At 39.0% G+C, this 18,142-nt stretch overlaps 1 protein-coding gene and 1 pseudogene across 18 annotated transcripts in view; one reads left to right on the forward strand and one right to left on the reverse strand.

Annotated features, from left to right (window-relative positions):
* The window catches only part of Ldoc1 (LDOC1, regulator of NFKB signaling), a 272,724-nt gene that overhangs the window by 151,368 nt on the left and 103,214 nt on the right, over positions 1–18,142 (forward strand). For 9 of the 18 annotated variants that reach the window (XM_087600480.1, XM_087600485.1, XM_087600483.1 and 6 more), the window contains exon 1: positions 12,507–12,612. The exons of 2 other annotated variants lie outside the window; for them this stretch is intronic. The gene's annotated coding sequence lies outside the window, so the exon portion shown is untranslated. Of the gene's footprint in view, positions 1–12,506; positions 12,663–14,230; positions 14,294–18,142 lie in introns of those variants that run through there. 7 more of the 18 variants (XM_087600494.1, XM_087600493.1, XM_087600489.1 and 4 more) reach the window with 7 other exon arrangements.
* Tpm3-ps1 (tropomyosin 3, pseudogene 1) overlaps positions 1–18,142 on the reverse strand; it is an 86,733-nt pseudogene that overhangs the window by 61,670 nt on the left and 6,921 nt on the right.

The following is an 18,142-nucleotide window of genomic DNA, read 5'->3' on the forward strand; positions in this document are numbered from 1 at the left end:
GGAACACTCCTCCATTGTTGGTGGGATTGCAGACTGGTACAAAAATTCTGGAAATCAGTCTGGAGGTTTCTCAGAAAATTGGACACTGAACTGCCTGAGGATCCAGCTATACCTCTCTTGGGCATATACCCACAAGATGCCCCAACATATAAAAAAGACATGTGCTCCATTATGTTCATCACAGCCTTATTTATAATAGCCAGAAGTAGAAAGAAACCAGATGCCCTTCAACAGAGGAATGGATCCAGAAAATGTGGTACATCTACACAATGGAATATTACTTAGCTATCAAAAACAACGAGTTTATGAAATTCGTAGGCAAATGGTTGGAAGTGGAAAATATCATCCTGAGTGAGGTAACCCAATCACAGAAAAACACACCTGGTATGCACTCATTGATAAGTGCCTATTAGCCCAAATGCTTGAATTACCCTAGATGCCTAGAACAAATGAAACTCAAGACTGATGATCAAAATGTGAATGCTTCACTCCCTCTTTAAAAGGGGAACAAGAATACCCTTGGCAGGGAATAGAGAGGAAAAGATTAAAACGGACACAGAAGGAACACCCATTCAGAGCCTGCCCCACATGTGGCCCATACATATACAGCCATCCAATTAGACAAGATGGATGAAGCAAAGAAGTACAGGCAGATAGGAGCTGGATGTAGATCTCTCCTGAGAGACACAGCCAGAATACAGCAAATACAGAGGCGAATGCCAGCAGCAAACCACTGAACTGAGAATAGGACCCCCATTGAAGGAATCAGAGAAAGAACTGGAAGAGCTCGAAGGGGCTCAAGTCTCCTTATGAACAACAATGCCAAGCAACCAGAGCTTCCAGGGACTAAGCCACTACCTAAAGACTATACATGGACTGACCCTGGACTCTGACCTCATAGGAAGCAATGAATATCCTAGTAAGAGCACCAGTGGAAAGGGAAGCCCTGGGTCCTGCTAAGACTGAACCCCCAGTGAACTTGATTGTTGGGGGGAGGGCAGCAATGGGGGGAGGATTGGTAGGGGAACACCCATAAAGAATGGGAGGAGGAGGGATTAGGGGGATGTTTGCCCGGAAACCAGGAAAGGGAATAACACTCGAAATGTAAATAAGAAATACTCAAGTTAATAAAAAGAAAGTATAAAATATCAAAAGGAGCTTAATTAGTATTTTTGTTGCTATCAAGCTGAAAACTAAGTATGTCATTTTATAACTAGACAAGTCAAAAAGAGCTATGACTGTGACCATGAATGTGTATATTTATGTTGAAGGGCTTGTGCTTTTGGAGTAGATGGAGGGAAGCACAAAGAGAAATCCCTCAAGAGTTCCTGTCTTCTCTACCTTCCTGAGTTTGTCTTCTTAGGTAAGTAAAGAGAACATAGCAAGGCACAATCTTGTCAGTGCAACAAGGAAACTGTGCACGCAAAGGGTCTTTGAGATGGATAGGATTCCCAGGTGAGCATGATTTGGGAATCTGTGAGAGGTTTTTTTTTTTTTTTTTAAATCTAAGAGTAAAGCACAATATGGTTTGTGCTCATTGGTGCCACGTTCTAGAGGATTTTCTTTTTTCTTACTGTTAGATACAGAACAAGGGAGTTGGAGGACATCCGAGGAAGCATTCCAAAATGACAAACTGCACTTCAGCCCAAGCATCATTGCTGCCAGATTGAAGAGCTTCTTGGTGATTAGTCACAGTACTTGTTACTGCTATTACACAATGTCAGGGAGAAGGGTTAACGATAGACTGGTGATGACTTTGAAGTTTGTTTTGTTGAAATAATACTTCTCAGACCGAAAAGCCCAATCTACTTAACAATGAAAACGGGTAAAGTAGTTTGTAGTAATATTGCAGTCTGCTATTGCAAAGTCTTCATAAATTACTGCCCTAAACATTGGAAAGATGCTTAGAATATTTATAGCCAATTAATACAAATATTTATAAATATGTTACACTGATTTTGGGCCTAGGAGATGCTGTACACAATTATTTTGTCTGTTGAAGTGTTAGTCTATTAGCATTTTTGAACTTCATTATAAAAATATTTCAAATTAAAATAGTTACACACTGAAATTAACAAGGTCCAGTTCACCTAAGGGAGCCTCTATAAAATTAAAGTAGTTATTTGGAACAGAATTGTTGTATTCACATCCAATTTTACAATTTCACAAATTGCCCAGAGTCAGTCCATGTATAGTCTTTGGGTAGTGGCTTAGTCCCTGGAAGCTCTAGTTGGTTGGCATTGTTGTTCATATGGGGTCTCAAGCCCCTTCAGCTCTTTCAGGCCTTTCTCTGCTTCCTTCTACTTAGTTGATATCAGCTCTGAGTTTGACTATTTCCTGCCTTCTACTTCTCCTGGGTGTATTTGCTTCTTTTTGTTCTAGAACTTTTAGGTGTACTATCAAGCTACTGATATATGCTCTCTCCTGTTTCTTTCTGCAGGCACTCAGAGCTATGAGTTTTCCTCTTAGCACAGCTTTCATTGTGTCCCATAAGTTTGGGTATGTTATACCTGCCTTTTCATTAAATTCTAAGAAGTCTTTAATTTCTTTATTTCTTCCTTGACCAGGTTATCATTGAGTAGAGCATTGTTCAACTTCCATGTATATGTGGGTGTTCTTCTCTTATTGTTATTGAAGACCAGCTTTACGCCGTGGTGGTCTGATAGGACGCATGGGATTATTTCTATCTTTCTGTATCTGTTGAGGCCTCTTTTCTGCCTGATTATATGGTCAATTTTGGAGAACGTACCATGAGGTGGTGAGAAGAAGGTATATCCTTTTGTTTTAGGATAGAATGTTCTATAAATATCTGTTAAATCCATTTGGTTCACAACTTTTGTTAGTTTGTCTATGTCTCTATTTGATTTCTATTTCCATGATCTGTCCATTGATGAGAGTGGGGTGTTGAAATTATTGTGTGCAGTGAAATGTGTGCTTTGAACTTTAGTAAGGTTTCTTTTATGTATGTAGGTGCCCTTGTATTTGGATAATATATATTTAGGATTGAGAGTTCATCTTGGTGGATTTTTCCTTTGATGAATATGAAGTGTCCTTTCTTATCTTTTTTGATGACTTTTGGTTGAAAATCGATTTTATTCCAGTTAGAATGGGTCCTCCAGCTTGCTTCTTCAGACCATTTGCTAGGAAAGCTTTTTTCCAGCCTTTTACTCTGACGTAGTGTCTGTCTTTGTCTCTGAAGTGTGTTTTCTGTAGTCAGCAAAATGCTGGGTCCTTTTTACATATCCAATTTGTTAATCTGTGCTTTTTATTGGGGAGTTGAGGCCATTGATGTTGAGAGATATTAAGGAATAGTTATTGTTGCTTCCTGTTATCTTCGTATTTGGAGGTGAGATTATGTTTGTGTGCTAGTCTTCTCTTTGTTTTGTTGCAAAACAATTAGTTTCTTGCTTTTTCTAGGGTGTAGCTTGCCTCCTTGTTTTGGGCTTTACCATTTATTATCCTTTGTAGGGCTGAATTTGTAGAAAGATATTGTGTAAATTTGGTTTTGTCATGGAATATCTTAGTTTCTCTATCTATGTTAATTGAGAGTTTTGCTGGATACAGTAGCCTGGGCTGGCATTTGTGTTCTCTTAGGGTCTGTATGACATCTGTCCAGGATCTTCTGGTTTTCATGGTCTCTGGTGAGAAATCTGCTGTGATTCTGATAGGTCTGCCTTTATATGTTACTTGACCTTTTCCCCTTACTGCTTTTAATATTCTTTCTTTATTTTGTGCATTTGGTGTTTTGACTATTATGTGACAAGAGGAATTTCTTTTCTGGTCCAATCTATTTGGAGTTCTGTAGGCTTCTTGTATGTTTATGGGAATCTCTTTCTTTAGGTTAGGGATGTTTTCTTCTATGATTTTGTTGAAGATATTTACTGGTCCTTTGAGCTGGGAGTCTTCACTCTCTTCTATACCTATCATCCTTAGGTTTGATCGTTTCATTGAGTCCTAGATTTCCTGTCTGTTTTGGACCAGTAGCTTTTTCCGCTTTACATTATCTTTGACAGTTGAGTCAATGATTTCTTCTGCTTCTGAGATTCTCTCTTCTATCTCTTGTATTCTGTTGGTGATGCTTGTATCTATGGCACCCTGTCTCTTCCTCTGGTTTTCTATATCCAGGGTTGTCTCCCTTTGCACTTTCTTTATTGTTTCTATTTCCCTTTTCAATTCCTTCACCTGTTTGATTGTGTTTTCCTGTAATTCTTTCAGGGATTTTTGTGTTTCCTCTCTAAGGGCTTCTACTTGTTTACTTGTGTTTTCCTTCATTTCTCTAAGGGAGTTATTTGTCTTTCTTAAAGTCCTCCATCATCACGATCAAATGTTATTTTAAATATAGATCTTGCTTTTCTGGTGTGTTTGGATATTCAATGTTTGCTTTGATGGGAGTATTGGGCTCTGATGATGCCATGTAGTCTTGATTTCTGTTGCTTGGATTCCTGTGCTTGCCTCTCGCCATCAGGTTGTCTCTCGTGTTACCTTGTTTTGCTATTTCTAACAGTGGCTTGACTGTCCTATAGGCCTTTGTGTCAGGAGTGCTGTAGACCTGTTTTCCTGTTTTCTTTCAGCCAGTTATGGGAACAGAGTGTTCTGATTTCAGGCGTGTGGGCGTTTCTGTCCACTGGCTTTCAGCTCTCTGAGAAGGTAGCAACCAGAAGGGCCTGCCCCTACCTCTGGGTCTGTGTGCACTGGGGGCCCTGATGGTGCTATGTGTGTTCCTCTAGAGTCAGAAATGTGGGCAGAGAGTGTAGTCTCTTCTGGTTTCCCAGGTGTGTCTGCCCCTCTGAAGGTCTAGCTCTCCCTCCCATGGGATTTGGGTGCAGGGAGCTGTTTGACTGGGTCCGTTCAGATCCGGGCACAGTCTGGACTGCAGGGCTCCTGCAGATTGACTGCCCCTATCTTCCTGTGTCCAGAGGCCCTATACGGTTTCCTCTTGAGCCAGGGATGTGGGCAAAGGTGGGCAGAAGTGGTGGTCTCTCCTGCCATGCAGTCTGAGGAGTGCCCACACGTCTTGGTGCCCAGCTCCCTCTCCCATGGGTTTTGGGAGCAGGCAGCTGTGGGCTGGAATTAGCACGGTCAGTCTCCAGCTAGAAACTGCCTTACTCATCTCTTAGTGTTAACATTTGCTGTTCTTCTTTGTATGTTGTACTATACTCACAGATACATTTGCTTAAATATATACACATATTACTGTCTAGGTTATGCATATAAAAGACATTTTAAAAGTGAAATCGATTAATTAAAAGAATATACACATATAGAAATGAACAATAGACACAGGTCTTCCTGGTTGCTGCCGCTGCAGAGAGCCCCTGGGCAGCACCCCACGAGCGAACCTGAGCCTCGGGACCACAGGTAAGACCAAATTTTCTGCTGCAAGAAAGCTGCCTGGTGAGCTTGGGACACAGGAAAGCAGAATTTCTCTAGGACCGGGCACGTTCTGTGTTTACCGGAAGTCCCACACCCGCGGATCCCGGCCCGCAGCAGCTCTCTGCTCCCAGACCCGGTGAGAGAGAGACCCAACCGCCTGGTCAGGTGGGCACTCCTGAGGCTGCAGAGCGGAAGAGACCACCAACACTGCTCACCCCTGCCCACATCCCTGGCCCAAGAGGAAACTGTATAAGGCCTCTGGGCTCCCGTGGGGGAGGGCCCAGGAGCGGCAGGACCCCGCCGGAACCTGAGGGAAACAGACCTGATAAACAGTTCTCTGCACCCAAATCCCGTGGGAGGGAGAGCTAAACCTTCAGAGAGGCAGACAAGCCTGGGAAACCAGAAGAGACTGCTCCCTGCACACACATCTCGGACGCCAGAGGAAAAAGCCAAAGACCATCTGGAACCCTGGTGCACTGAAGTTCCCGGAAGGGGCGGCACAGGTCTTCCTGGTTGCTGCCGCTGCAGAGAGCCCCTGGGCAGCACCCCACGAGCAAACCTGAGCCTCAGGACCACAGGTAAGACCAAATTTTCTGCTGCAAGAAAGCTGCCTGGTGAACTCAAGACACAGGCCCACAGGAACAGCTGAAGATCTGTAGAGAGGAAAAACTACACGCCCGAAAGCAGAACACTCTGTCCCCATAACTGACTGAAAGAGAGGAAAACAGGTCTACAGCACTCCTGACACACAGGCTTATAGGACAGTCTAGCCACTGTCAGAAATAGCAGAACAAAGTAACACTAGAGATAATCTGATGGCGAGAGGCAAGCGCAGGAACCCAAGCAACAGAAACCAAGACTACATGCCATCATCGGAGCCCAATGCTCCCACCAAAACAAACATGGAATATCCAAACACACCAGAAAAGCAAGATCTAGTTTCAAAATCATATTTGATCATGATGCTGGAGGACTTCAAGAAAGACATGAACACACTTAGGGAAGCACAGGAAAACATTAATAAACAAGTAAAAGCCTACAGAGAGGAATCGCAAAAATCCCTGAAAGAATTCCAGGAAAACACAATCAAACAGTTGAAGGAATTAAAAATGGAAATAGAAGCAATCAAGAAAGAACACATGGAAACAACCCTGGATATAGAAAACCAAAAGAAGAGACAAGGAGCTGTAGATACAAGCTTCACCAACAGAATACAAGAGATGGAAGAGAGAATCTCAGGAGCAGAAGATTCCATAGAAATCATTGACTCAACTGTCAAAGATAATGTAAAGCGGAAAAAGCTACTGGTCCAAAACATACAGGAAATCCAGGACTCAAATAGAAGATCAAACCTAAGGATAATAGGTATAGAAGAGAGTGAAGACTCCCAGCTCAAAGGACCAGTAAATATCTTCAACAAAATCATAGAAGAAAACTTCCCTAACCTAAAAAAAGAGATACCCATAGGCATACAAGAAGCCTACAGAACTCCAAATAGATTGGACCAGAAAAGAAACACCTCCCGTCACATAATTGTCAAAACACCAAACGCACAAAATAAAGAAAGAATATTAAAAGCAGTAAGGGAAAAAGGTCAAGTAACATATAAAGGGAGACCTATCAGAATCACACCAGACTTCTCGCCAGAAACTATGAAGGCCAGAAGATCCTGGACTGATGTTATACAGACCCTAAGAGAACACAAATGCCAGACCAGGTTACTGTATCCAGCAAAACTCTCAATTAACATTGATGGAGAAACCAAGATATTCCATGACAAAACCAAATTTACACAATATCTTTCTACAAATCCAGCACTACAAAGGATAATAAATGGTAAAGCCCAACATAAGGAGGCAAGCTATACCCTAGAAGAAGCAAGAAACTAATCGTCTTGGCAACAAAACAAAGAGAATGAAAGCACACAAACATAACCTCACATCCTAATATGAATATAACGGGAAGCAATAATCACTATTCCTTAATATCTCTCAATATCAATGGCCTCAACTCCCCAATAAAAAGACATAGATTAACAAACTGGATACGCAACGAGGACCCTGCATTCTGCTGCCTACAGGAAACACACCTCAGAGACAAAGACAGACACTACCTCAGAGTGAAAGGCTGGAAAACAACTTTCCAAGCAAATGGTCAGAAGAAGCAAGCTGGAGTAGCCATTCTAATATCAAATAAAATCAATTTCCAACTAAAAGTCATCAAAAAAGATAAGGAAGGACACTTCATATTCATCAAAGGAAAAATCAACCAAGATGAACTCTCAATCCTAAATATCTATGCCCCAAATACAAGGGCACCTACATATGTAAAAGAAACCTTACTAAAGCTCAAAACACACATTGCACCTCACACAATAATAGTGGGAGATTTCAACACCCCACTCTCATCAATGGACAGATCATGGAAACAGAAATTAAACAGTGATGTAGACAGACTAAGAGAAGTCATGAGCCAAATGGACTTAACGGATATTTATAGAACATTCTATCCTAAAGCAAAAGGATATACCTTCTTCTCAGCTCCTCATGGTACTTTCTCCAAAATTGACCATATAATTGGTCAAAAAACGGGCCTCAACAGGTACAGAAAGATAGAAATAATCCCATGCGTGCTATCGGACCACCACGTCCTAAAACTGGTCTTCAATAACAATAAGGGAAGAATGCCCACATATACGTGGAAATTGAACAATGCTCTACTCAATGATAACCTGGTCAAGGAAGAAATAAAGAAAGAAATTAAAAACTTTTTAGAATTTAATGAAAATGAAGATACAACATACTCAAACTTATGGGACACAATGAAAGCTGTGCTAAGAGGAAAACTCATAGCGCTGAGTGCCTGCAGAAAGAAACAGGAAAGAGCATATGTCAGCAGCTTGACAGCACACCTAAAAGCTCTAGAACAAAAAGAAGCAAATACACCCAGGAGGAGTAGAAGGCAGGAAATAATCAAACTCAGAGCTGAAATCAACCAAGTAGAAACAAAAAGGACCATAGAAAGAATCAACAGAACCAAAAGTTGGTTCTTTGAGAAAATCAACAAGATAGATAAACCCTTAGCCAGACTAACGAGAGGACACAGAGAGTGTGTCCAAATTAACAAAATCAGAAATGAAAAGGGAGACATAACTACAGATTCGGAAGAAATTCAAAAAATCATCAGATCTTACTATAAAAACCTATATTCAACAAAATTTGAAAATCTGCAGGAAATGGACAATTTCCTAGACAGATACCAGGTATCGAAGTTAAATCAGGAACAGATAAACCAGTTAAACAACCCCATAACTCCTAAGGAAATAGAAGCAGTCATTAAAGGTCTCCCAACCAAAAAGAGCCCAGGTCCAGACGGGTTTAGTGCAGAATTCTATCAAACCTTCATAGAAGACCTCATACCAATATTATCCAAACTATTCCACAAAATTGAAACAGATGGAGCCCTACCGAATTCCTTCTACAAAGCCACAATTACTCTTATACCTAAACCACACAAAGACACAACAAAGAAAGAGAACTTCAGACCAATTTCCCTTATGAATATCGACGCAAAAATACTCAATAAAATTCTGGCAAACCGAATTCAAGAGCACATCAAAACAATCATCCACCATGATCAAGTAGGCTTCATCCCAGGCATGCAGGGATGGTTTAATATACGGAAAACCATCAACGTGATCCATTATATAAACAAACTGAAAGAACAGAACCACATGATCATTTCATTAGATGCTGAGAAAGCATTTGACAAAATTCAACACCCCTTCATGATAAAAGTCCTGGAAAGAATAGGAATTCAAGGCCCATACCTAAACATAGTAAAAGCCATATACAGCAAACCAGTTGCTAACATTAAACTAAATGGAGAGAAACTTGAAGCAATCCCACTAAAATCAGGGACTAGACAAGGCTGCCCACTCTCTCCCTACTTATTCAATATAGTTCTTGAAGTTCTAGCCAGAGCAATCAGACAACAAAAGGAGATCAAAGGGATACAGATCGGAAAAGAAGAGGTCAAAATATCACTATTTGCAGATGACATGATAGTATATTTAAGTGATCCCAAAAGTTCCACCAGAGAACTACTAAAGCTGATAAACAACTTCAGCAAAGTGGCTGGGTATAAAATTAACTCAAATAAATCAGTTGCCTTCCTCTATACAAAAGAGAAACAAGCCGAGAAAGAAATTAGGGAAATGACACCCTTCATAATAGACCCAAATAATATAAAGTACCTCGGTGTGACTTTAACCAAGCAAGTAAAAGATCTGTACAATAAGAACTTCAAGACACTGAGGAAAGAAATTGAAGAAGACCTCAGAAGATGGAAAGATCTCCCATGCTCATGGATTGGCAGGATTAATATAGTAAAAATGGCCATTTTACCAAAAGCAATCTACAGATTCAATGCAATCCCCATCAAAATACCAATCCAATTCTTCAAAGAGTTAGACAGAACAATTTGCAAATTCATCTGGAATAACAAAAAACCCAGGATAGCTAAAGCTATCCTCAACAATAAAAGGACTTCAGGGGGAATCACTATCCCTGAACTCAAGCAGTATTACAGAGCAATAGTGATAAAAACTGCATGGTATTGGTACAGAGACAGACAGATAGACCAATGGAATAGAATTGAAGACCCAGAAATGAACCCACACACCTATGGTCACTTGATTTTTGACAAAGGAGCCAAAACCATCCAATGGAAAAAAGATAGCATTTTCAGCAAATGGTGCTGGTTCAACTGGAGGGCAACATGTAGAAGAATGCAGATCGATCCATGCTTATCACCCTGTACAAAGCTTAAGTCCAAGTGGATCAAGGACCTCCACATCAAACCAGACACACTCAAACTAATAGAAGAAAAACTAGGGAAGCATCTGGAACACATGGGCACTGGAAAAAATTTCCTGAACAAAACACCAATGGCTTATGCTCTAAGATCAAGAATCGACAAATGGGATCTCATAAAACTGCAAAGCTTCTGTAAGGCAAAGGACACTGTGGTTAGGACAAAACGGCAACCAACAGATTGGGAAAAGATCTTTACCAATCCTACAACAGATAGAGGCCTTATATCCAAAATATACAAAGAACTCAAGAAGTTAGACTGCAGGGAAACAAATAACCCTATTAAAAAATGGGGTTCAGAGCTAAACAAAGAATTCACAGCTGAGGAATGCCGAATGGCTGAGAAACACCTAAAGAAATGTTCAACATCTTTAGTCATAAGGGAAATGCAAATCAAAACAACCCTGAGATTTCACCTCACACCAGTGCGATTGGCTAAGATCAAAAACTCAGGTGACAGCAGATGCTGGCGAGGATGTGGAGAAAGAGGAACACTCCTCCATTGTTGGTGGGATTGCAGACTGGTAAAACCATTCTGGAAATCAGTCTGGAGTTTCCTCAGAAAATTGGACATTGAACTGCCTGAGGATCCAGCTATACCTCTCTTGGGCATATACCCAAAAGATGCCTCAACATATAAAAGAGACACGTGCTCCACTATGTTCATCGCAGCCTTATTTATAATAGCCAGAAAATGGAAAGAACCCAGATGCCCTTCAACAGAGGAATGGATACAGAAAATGTGGTACATCTACACAATGGAATATTACTCAGCTATCAAAAACAACGAGTTCATGAAATTCGTAGGCAAATGGTTGGAACTGGAAAATATCATCCTGAGTGAGCTAACCCAGTCACAGAAAGACATTCATGGTATGCACTCATTGATAAGTGGCTATTAGCCCAAATGCTTGAATTACCCTAGATCCCTAGAACAAACGAAACTCAAGACGGATGATCAAAATGTGAATGCTTCACTCCTTCTTTAAATGAGGAAAAAGAATACCCTTGGCAGGGAAGGGGGAGGCAAAGATTAAAACAGAGACTGAAGCAACACCCATTCAGAGCCTGCCCCACATGTGGCCCATACATATACAGCCACCCAATTAGACAAGATGGATGAAGCAAAGAAGTGCAGACCGACAGGAGCCGGATGTAGATCGCTCCTGAGAGACACAGCCAGAATACAGCAAATATAGAGGCAAATGCCAGCAGCAAACCACTGAACTGAGAATAGGTCCCCTGTTGAAGGAATCAGAGAAAGAACTGGAAGAGCTTGAAGAGGCTCGAGACCCCAAAAGTACAACAATGCCAAGCAACCAGAGCTTCCAGGGACTAAGCCACTACCTAAAGACTATACATGGACTGACCCTGGACTCTGACCCCATAGGTAGCAATGAATATCCTAGTAAGAGCACCAGTAGAAGGGGAAGCCCTGGGTCCTGCTAAGACTGAACCCCCAGTGAACTAGTCTATGGGGGGAGGGCGGCAATGGGGGGAGGGTTGGGAGGGGAACACCCATAAGGAAGGGGAGGGGGGAGGGGGATGTTTGCCCGGAAACCGGGAAAGGGAATAACACTCGAAATGTATATAAGAAATACTCAAGTTAATAAAAAAAAAAGAAATGAACAATAATTTGATTGCATAGCTTGATAGTAAAACAATTTTATTGTGCTGTTAGCCAAAATATTTACCTACAGTAAACATATAGTTAACATTTCCAACAAATTTACAAAATTATACAATGAGAAGTTAACCTCAACTTTAGAGTATTTTCATTTCTCTAATAATCACGTTGCCCTTCGGTTCTAATTCCATTTATTGTTTTTTGTTGTAGGATACGGAGCTGATATTATCTCTTCTAGTTTCTCTTGCTATTCATAGAGAGTGTAAACTATATCTTTATCTGTTAATCTGCTTGAAACTGAGCTACAAGTGGATAAAGGTCCTCAGCATAAAACCTGATAGTCTGAATCTGGTAGAGGAAAATATTTGGATTATACTTGAATTTACTGACACAGGAATGCATTTTCCCCAGTAGTTAATACATTAAATCCAATTAATACATGGTAACTCATGAACTAGACCGCTTCTGTAAAACAAAAGACACTACACTATCACTTAAGTAACGAGGCAGCCTTTAGAATGGGAAAAACTTTAACAATTATGTATGTGGGATGATGTCACTGGTGAGGCAGGTACAAGATAGAATGAGGCCTGTCATTGGACGAAAAGGAAGGATGGGCGGGAGAAAGTTTTGAAGGAAGAGGAGGAGACAGAAACGGAAGAGGGGAGGAGAGAGGAGCGAAGCCGCGGCAGAACAATTTGGAAGCCTGTGTTTAGATTCCACGCTGTACCTCAGCAGGTTATATATGTTCTTAAGGGATGGATGTGTAATGGGCTTTGTATGTTTAGGTGGGCAATTGTATTTTATCAATTGGATCAAAAATTATTGTGTTGTATCATCTTTCATGTGTAGATTTAAATGTAAGGAAGTGTGGGGCGGCTTGTCTGGGTCGACATGGAGTTGGGATGTGTGTTTCTGGCATGGAAACCTGCCTTGGGACCTAGATAGGTAGAGAGATTTCTTCCAGGCTCAGAGAGGCCTTCGGCAGTGTGATATGGGATGCAGCAGAGCAGGTGAGACGCTTTGCTGACTGAGTTTGGGATATCTATCAGATATCTTGGGGGTACTGTGGTGCCGGACCTAGAGAGGGTATAAGACAGCATTTTATTTTTATAATTTTCAACAACATATATATCTGACACGTTAATATTTAGAGTAAACAAGGAACTACACATCAAGAAAACAAACAATGTAAGTAAAAAATGGGGCGTAAAATTAAACAAAGAGCTCTCAAAAGATGAAATGAATATGACGGAGACATTTTGTTAAATGGTCAACATCCTTAGCCATTAGGGAAATGCAAAGTAAAACTACTTTCAAATTTCCTCTTACTTCAGTCAAAATGACTAAGATACAAATAGCAAGTGATGACAAATACTTGTAGGGATTTGGGGAAAGGAAGCACTTGTTCACTACTTGTTGAAGTTATTCATCAGTGTGTTCACTGTGGAATTAGTGTAGAGTTCCTCAAAACACTGGAAATTAATCTACTGCTTGGGCATATACCAAAAGAACCCTATATCTTACTAAAGAGACACTGTCTCATTCATGTTCAATGCTTCTGTATTTATGATAACCAGAAATGGAAACTCCCAGATGTCCATCAACCAATGAATGGATGGTAAAAATATAATACATTTATACAATGCAATACCATTCACCCATTGAATACTAAAGTTGAATTTTTCAGGTAAATGCATGTATTTGAAAACAATCATTCTGAATGATGTAAAACAGACACCCTCCTCCCCAAAGGACAAATGTTGATTGCTTTTACTTGTTGCAGATGCTAGTTTTGCATCTTCAGATTTGTGTATTTATTTTGAAATGCCCATGGAAGTCAGGAAACTAGTAAGGACATATGGTGGGGCATAGGATGCTTTTAAGGGACCAATTAAATGATGCAATCATTTAAAGGGAGAAAAGGGAATAGTGAAATAGGAGGAATGAATAAGGTGGGAGATGGGTAAACTGGTTAGAAGAATATATACATAGAACAATAACAAAAGATCTATGTACAAAGTCATATGGAAACCTATTCCCACATATATTGGAGCTGTTAGCCAGTGAAGTCCCATAGACCTCCAACTATTAAATGCTATTGATATTGCTCTTGGTTATCCTCCAGAACTTGACAGTAAGACCTTATTTCTGATGACACCGCATACTTGAGTCATAGAACAGAAAGAAGTCAAACTGGTATCCATCTGATAGCTTCATTCTTACTGGATAAATTCCATGTTGCTGAAAGGTGCTATGTACGTTAACAGAATGGAAAAATAATCAGTAACTAACTCAGTTGTACAATGGTGGCATGGATATTTTAAATGTAGTAAACTATTTTTTTTCATTTAAGGCCTGTTCCACAAGATGAAACACATAACTAGCACAATTATTGAGGGCAAGAACTTTTGATCAGGTAATTCATAGTCCCTAGGGAAGAATTTGCTATTATTATTCTGCTAAATGGACACAGTGTTAGTATAAAACTTAGCACTATGCTAGTAGATTTGTGGGTAGTTCAACCCTCATCACCGTCATCGGAGTAGCTTCTTTTTGAAGTAAATGGTGCTAACATAAAGAACTAAAAGCAGCTCCGGTGCACTAGAGTAATAAACTACAGAATTCTCAGCCCAAATATGATAAGTGAATCATACCTCTTCACCCAAGTCAGGGATTATTGCAGAAGAAGGAGTGAAAAAGAATGTTAGAGCTTGTCAATGTGGATAAGGACAAAGAAACAGTACTTTCTGGGAACAACTATGTGGTTTCACATGAAACCCACAGTCACTGAATGTATACAACCCGTGTAAGTTCAAGCCCAACAGAATTTCACCACGGGGAGAAGAGGTGGGTATATTTCACATCTATGTGAAGACGATTGTCAGTTGATGGCTTCTAAAAAAGGAAGCATCAGTTTTGCTTAAGGGTGTGGCTTAAAGTCTAATGGATGACCCTATACCCAAGAATATAAAGATAACCCAAAGCAGACTGGATGAGTTAAAAACAAAACACAAAACCCCAAACACAAAACCAAACCAAAACCCCACAAAGTTCGGTGGGCAGGACAAAGGGCATGAATCTGGATGGTTTTAGAAGAGACAGTGGTGAATATGCTCAACTTGTATGAACTTAAATAACTAACAAAAGTACTTTAAAAGAAAATGGACATATACAGTATGATGGTATTTTTTTTTCCTGCCATTTTCAGTTTGTATAATTTTCCATTCCAGCATCAGTGTGTTAATGCCAATTCTGTGTGCCCTTACTGGCACGTGACATTTTCACATTTTCCTTACTATTTTCTTGTTTATCTGGCAGGGCTGTATCTCGAAGTTTCACCCTCTTTTTTCCTAGAACTTCATGATATTCTGCATCTTCACCAGTGATTTCTATTGGTGCATTTTCTCTTTGGAAATGTTGGTTCACATATTTTTTCATGTTAAATTCTATTTTCTCATTATTCAATGTTTAAAGTTTTTCATGTACTTTGAATAGCCTGCCAGTAAAAAAAATATGTAATTTTAAAATCTGAGTTTCATAACATATTTTATAGCCTATCATATAATTATATTTTAATTATGTTTTCAAGAATACAAGCCTTAAATTTCAAGTCAAATATATGGTTTTCAAGAATTGTGTTTTGATATGCTTTTCAAACAACAAATATTTAACCTGAGATCACAAGATGCTCTACAATGTTTATTTAAGGAATTTATACTTTTAACTTTTATAGTTAGGTATATGAATAGTTTTGTGTCAATTTTATGTATACACTAGAATTACTGACATTCATATTTTCCACATTTATAGCCAATAGTTCCTCAAACACTTTCTAATATGGTTATGCTTTCTTCACTGTATTACTTTTGAAATTTGATGAACAATTCTTTGATATATTTGTTTAATTTAATTTGATTTGCTCTTTATTAAAACACAATTACAAAATTCTACCCCATTAGCTTCTTTATAACCTCCCTCATGTTCTCTTGCCAGTCTATATCATTTTATGGCTTCTTTAAAAACTTATTATTGTTAAACACATACAAACATAATGGCATGCCAACAGGTGATGTTATTTTTTACAAGTCTTGTGTAAATAGCCATATTTTTAAGTCATCATAGGTATAGCTTCCCTATCATATCTAGAAGACATACTCCTACTGAAACCTCTTGGTTCTATGACTTTTATAATCTTTCTGTCCTCTTTCCCTTATATTCTGGGCTTTAGACGTAGGGATTTTATTGTATTTTTATCAACTGGAACTAAATATCCCATGGTTACGGTACTCTGCATTTCCCTCAGTGTAGCTTCCTGTAATGGTGTCAATATGTTGTAAAAAGAAGCTTCTTTGAGAAAGATTAGAGCTAAACTACTCTATGAGTATAAGGATAAGTATTTACAGTGTTAGAAATTCTACTGCTTTGGGAAAGTAGAAGTAGTTTGCTTTCCTTTAGGATACATATGTAGTTGGCTAGGTTTGCAGTACCAGGCAAAGTACATGCCTTGAGTTCAATTAGCTGTTATTTATCATGGAACAAAGAGCCACCATTTCACCATAGGGATTATTTCCTCTGTCTTCTCATTGTAGTGATTTTAAAGACTGTGTGACTGAATAAGACTATTGGTTGATTGCAATCTTTTGGTATTAGGAAAGTTAATAACCAGATATAAAGCTTTCAGGTCTGATGCACTTTAATTCTTCCAGGTCCTGTGTCCAAAACATATGGTGTCTTAATTTCATGTTCTAGAAAGAAACCAAGGGCCACAGCAGTAGCTTATATTATTTTGGGGAGTTTTTCAGACTCTCCTTACCAACAACTTGAAAGGAAATTTCATGTCTTGCAGAGTTTTTTTTTTTCTTTTGATAGTGGATGGCTCTTTAGGAGAGCATTATCACTCCATGTGTTACACACACACACACACACACACACACACACACACACACACACACACACATATGTAACAAAATCAAAGACCCCAAAAGAGTACATGTACATAACCACACTCCTCTGATATTTGAAAAGATGCCAGTAAGTTCAATTGGAGAAAATACAGCACTTTTAACAAATGGTGCTGGAAAAACTGGTTGTCATTACACAGAAGAAATAAATTAGACCTATATATGTCACCTTGTACATAAATCAACTCCACATAGATCAAATAACTTAATGTAAAGTCTAAAATGCTGAAACTGCTGAAAGAAACCTAGGCAGTATTGTACATGACATAATTGTAGGAAAGAATTTTGTGAACAGGATTCTGTTTGCACAAGAATTGAGGCCAACAACTTACACAGGAATCTCATAAAGCTAAAACCTTCTGTAAACCTAATAAAACAATCAACTGAATTTCCTAAAACATGGTATCAAAGAACATAGCTACTTTTTTAGTAATTAGTCCTAAATAAATGGCAGAGTTACATGCATGTTGGTCAACTACAGCTTTTGGATTGTTAAGTGACATTTCTGTTTAACTAATTCTTGTTCATAAATGAATTTGGCTTTGATTCTAGTCTGTGTCAAAGACTGAATATTAATGTTCTTCAATTATGTACTTAGAGAATAATTTATTCGTATAAAATCCAGACCCAAATATGAAATTCAGTACAATCATTAGGGATAAGAACCCAAAAAACCTCAGGCTTCAGGCATTTAGCATCTGATATAGTTTTGCATACTTATAAGGTATACTGGATTGACCTTGAATACCCAGTAGGTGGATGTAATATATCACTCTGTAGTTAGAAGTAGCAGAGTTGTGGAAGTAATTTTAAAATAACTTGAAGAATAAGAAATTTAAAAATACTTAAACATTTTTGAAGTTGGCTAGAAAGCAGCCACTAGATTGTTAGATGATAGACAATATCAAGCATCAGGATAGACACAAGATATCTAGAGATCACCTGACTGATGGATGAAAGATAACAGAGATAAAGTAAACAGAGGAGAACTTTAGAATAATTGGCACTTGGAAGTTAGAAGCATAACAGGTAGAGAAAAGATCATGAAGAATAGACATAGTGTATCTACAGAACAGGTAACAGACAGAGAGAAGATAGACATAGAATGGTTAGAGGATATATGGTAGATAATTTGAAAATAATAAATGGAATGTGGACAATATATAGATAGAGGATATATGAAAGATTGCTAAAGCATCATTTAAAGACATGGGGTATCTAGATGGGAGATAAACACAATTGAACTACAAGATATATGGTAGATGTAATATCTATATCTATGTAGGTAGATGGATATAGATAAA

Source organism: Rattus norvegicus, chromosome X, assembly GCF_021556685.1.
Source record: "Rattus norvegicus strain SHRSP/BbbUtx chromosome X, alternate assembly SHRSP_T2T, whole genome shotgun sequence".
In the NCBI taxonomy this organism is placed as follows: Eukaryota; Metazoa; Chordata; class Mammalia; order Rodentia; family Muridae; genus Rattus; species Rattus norvegicus.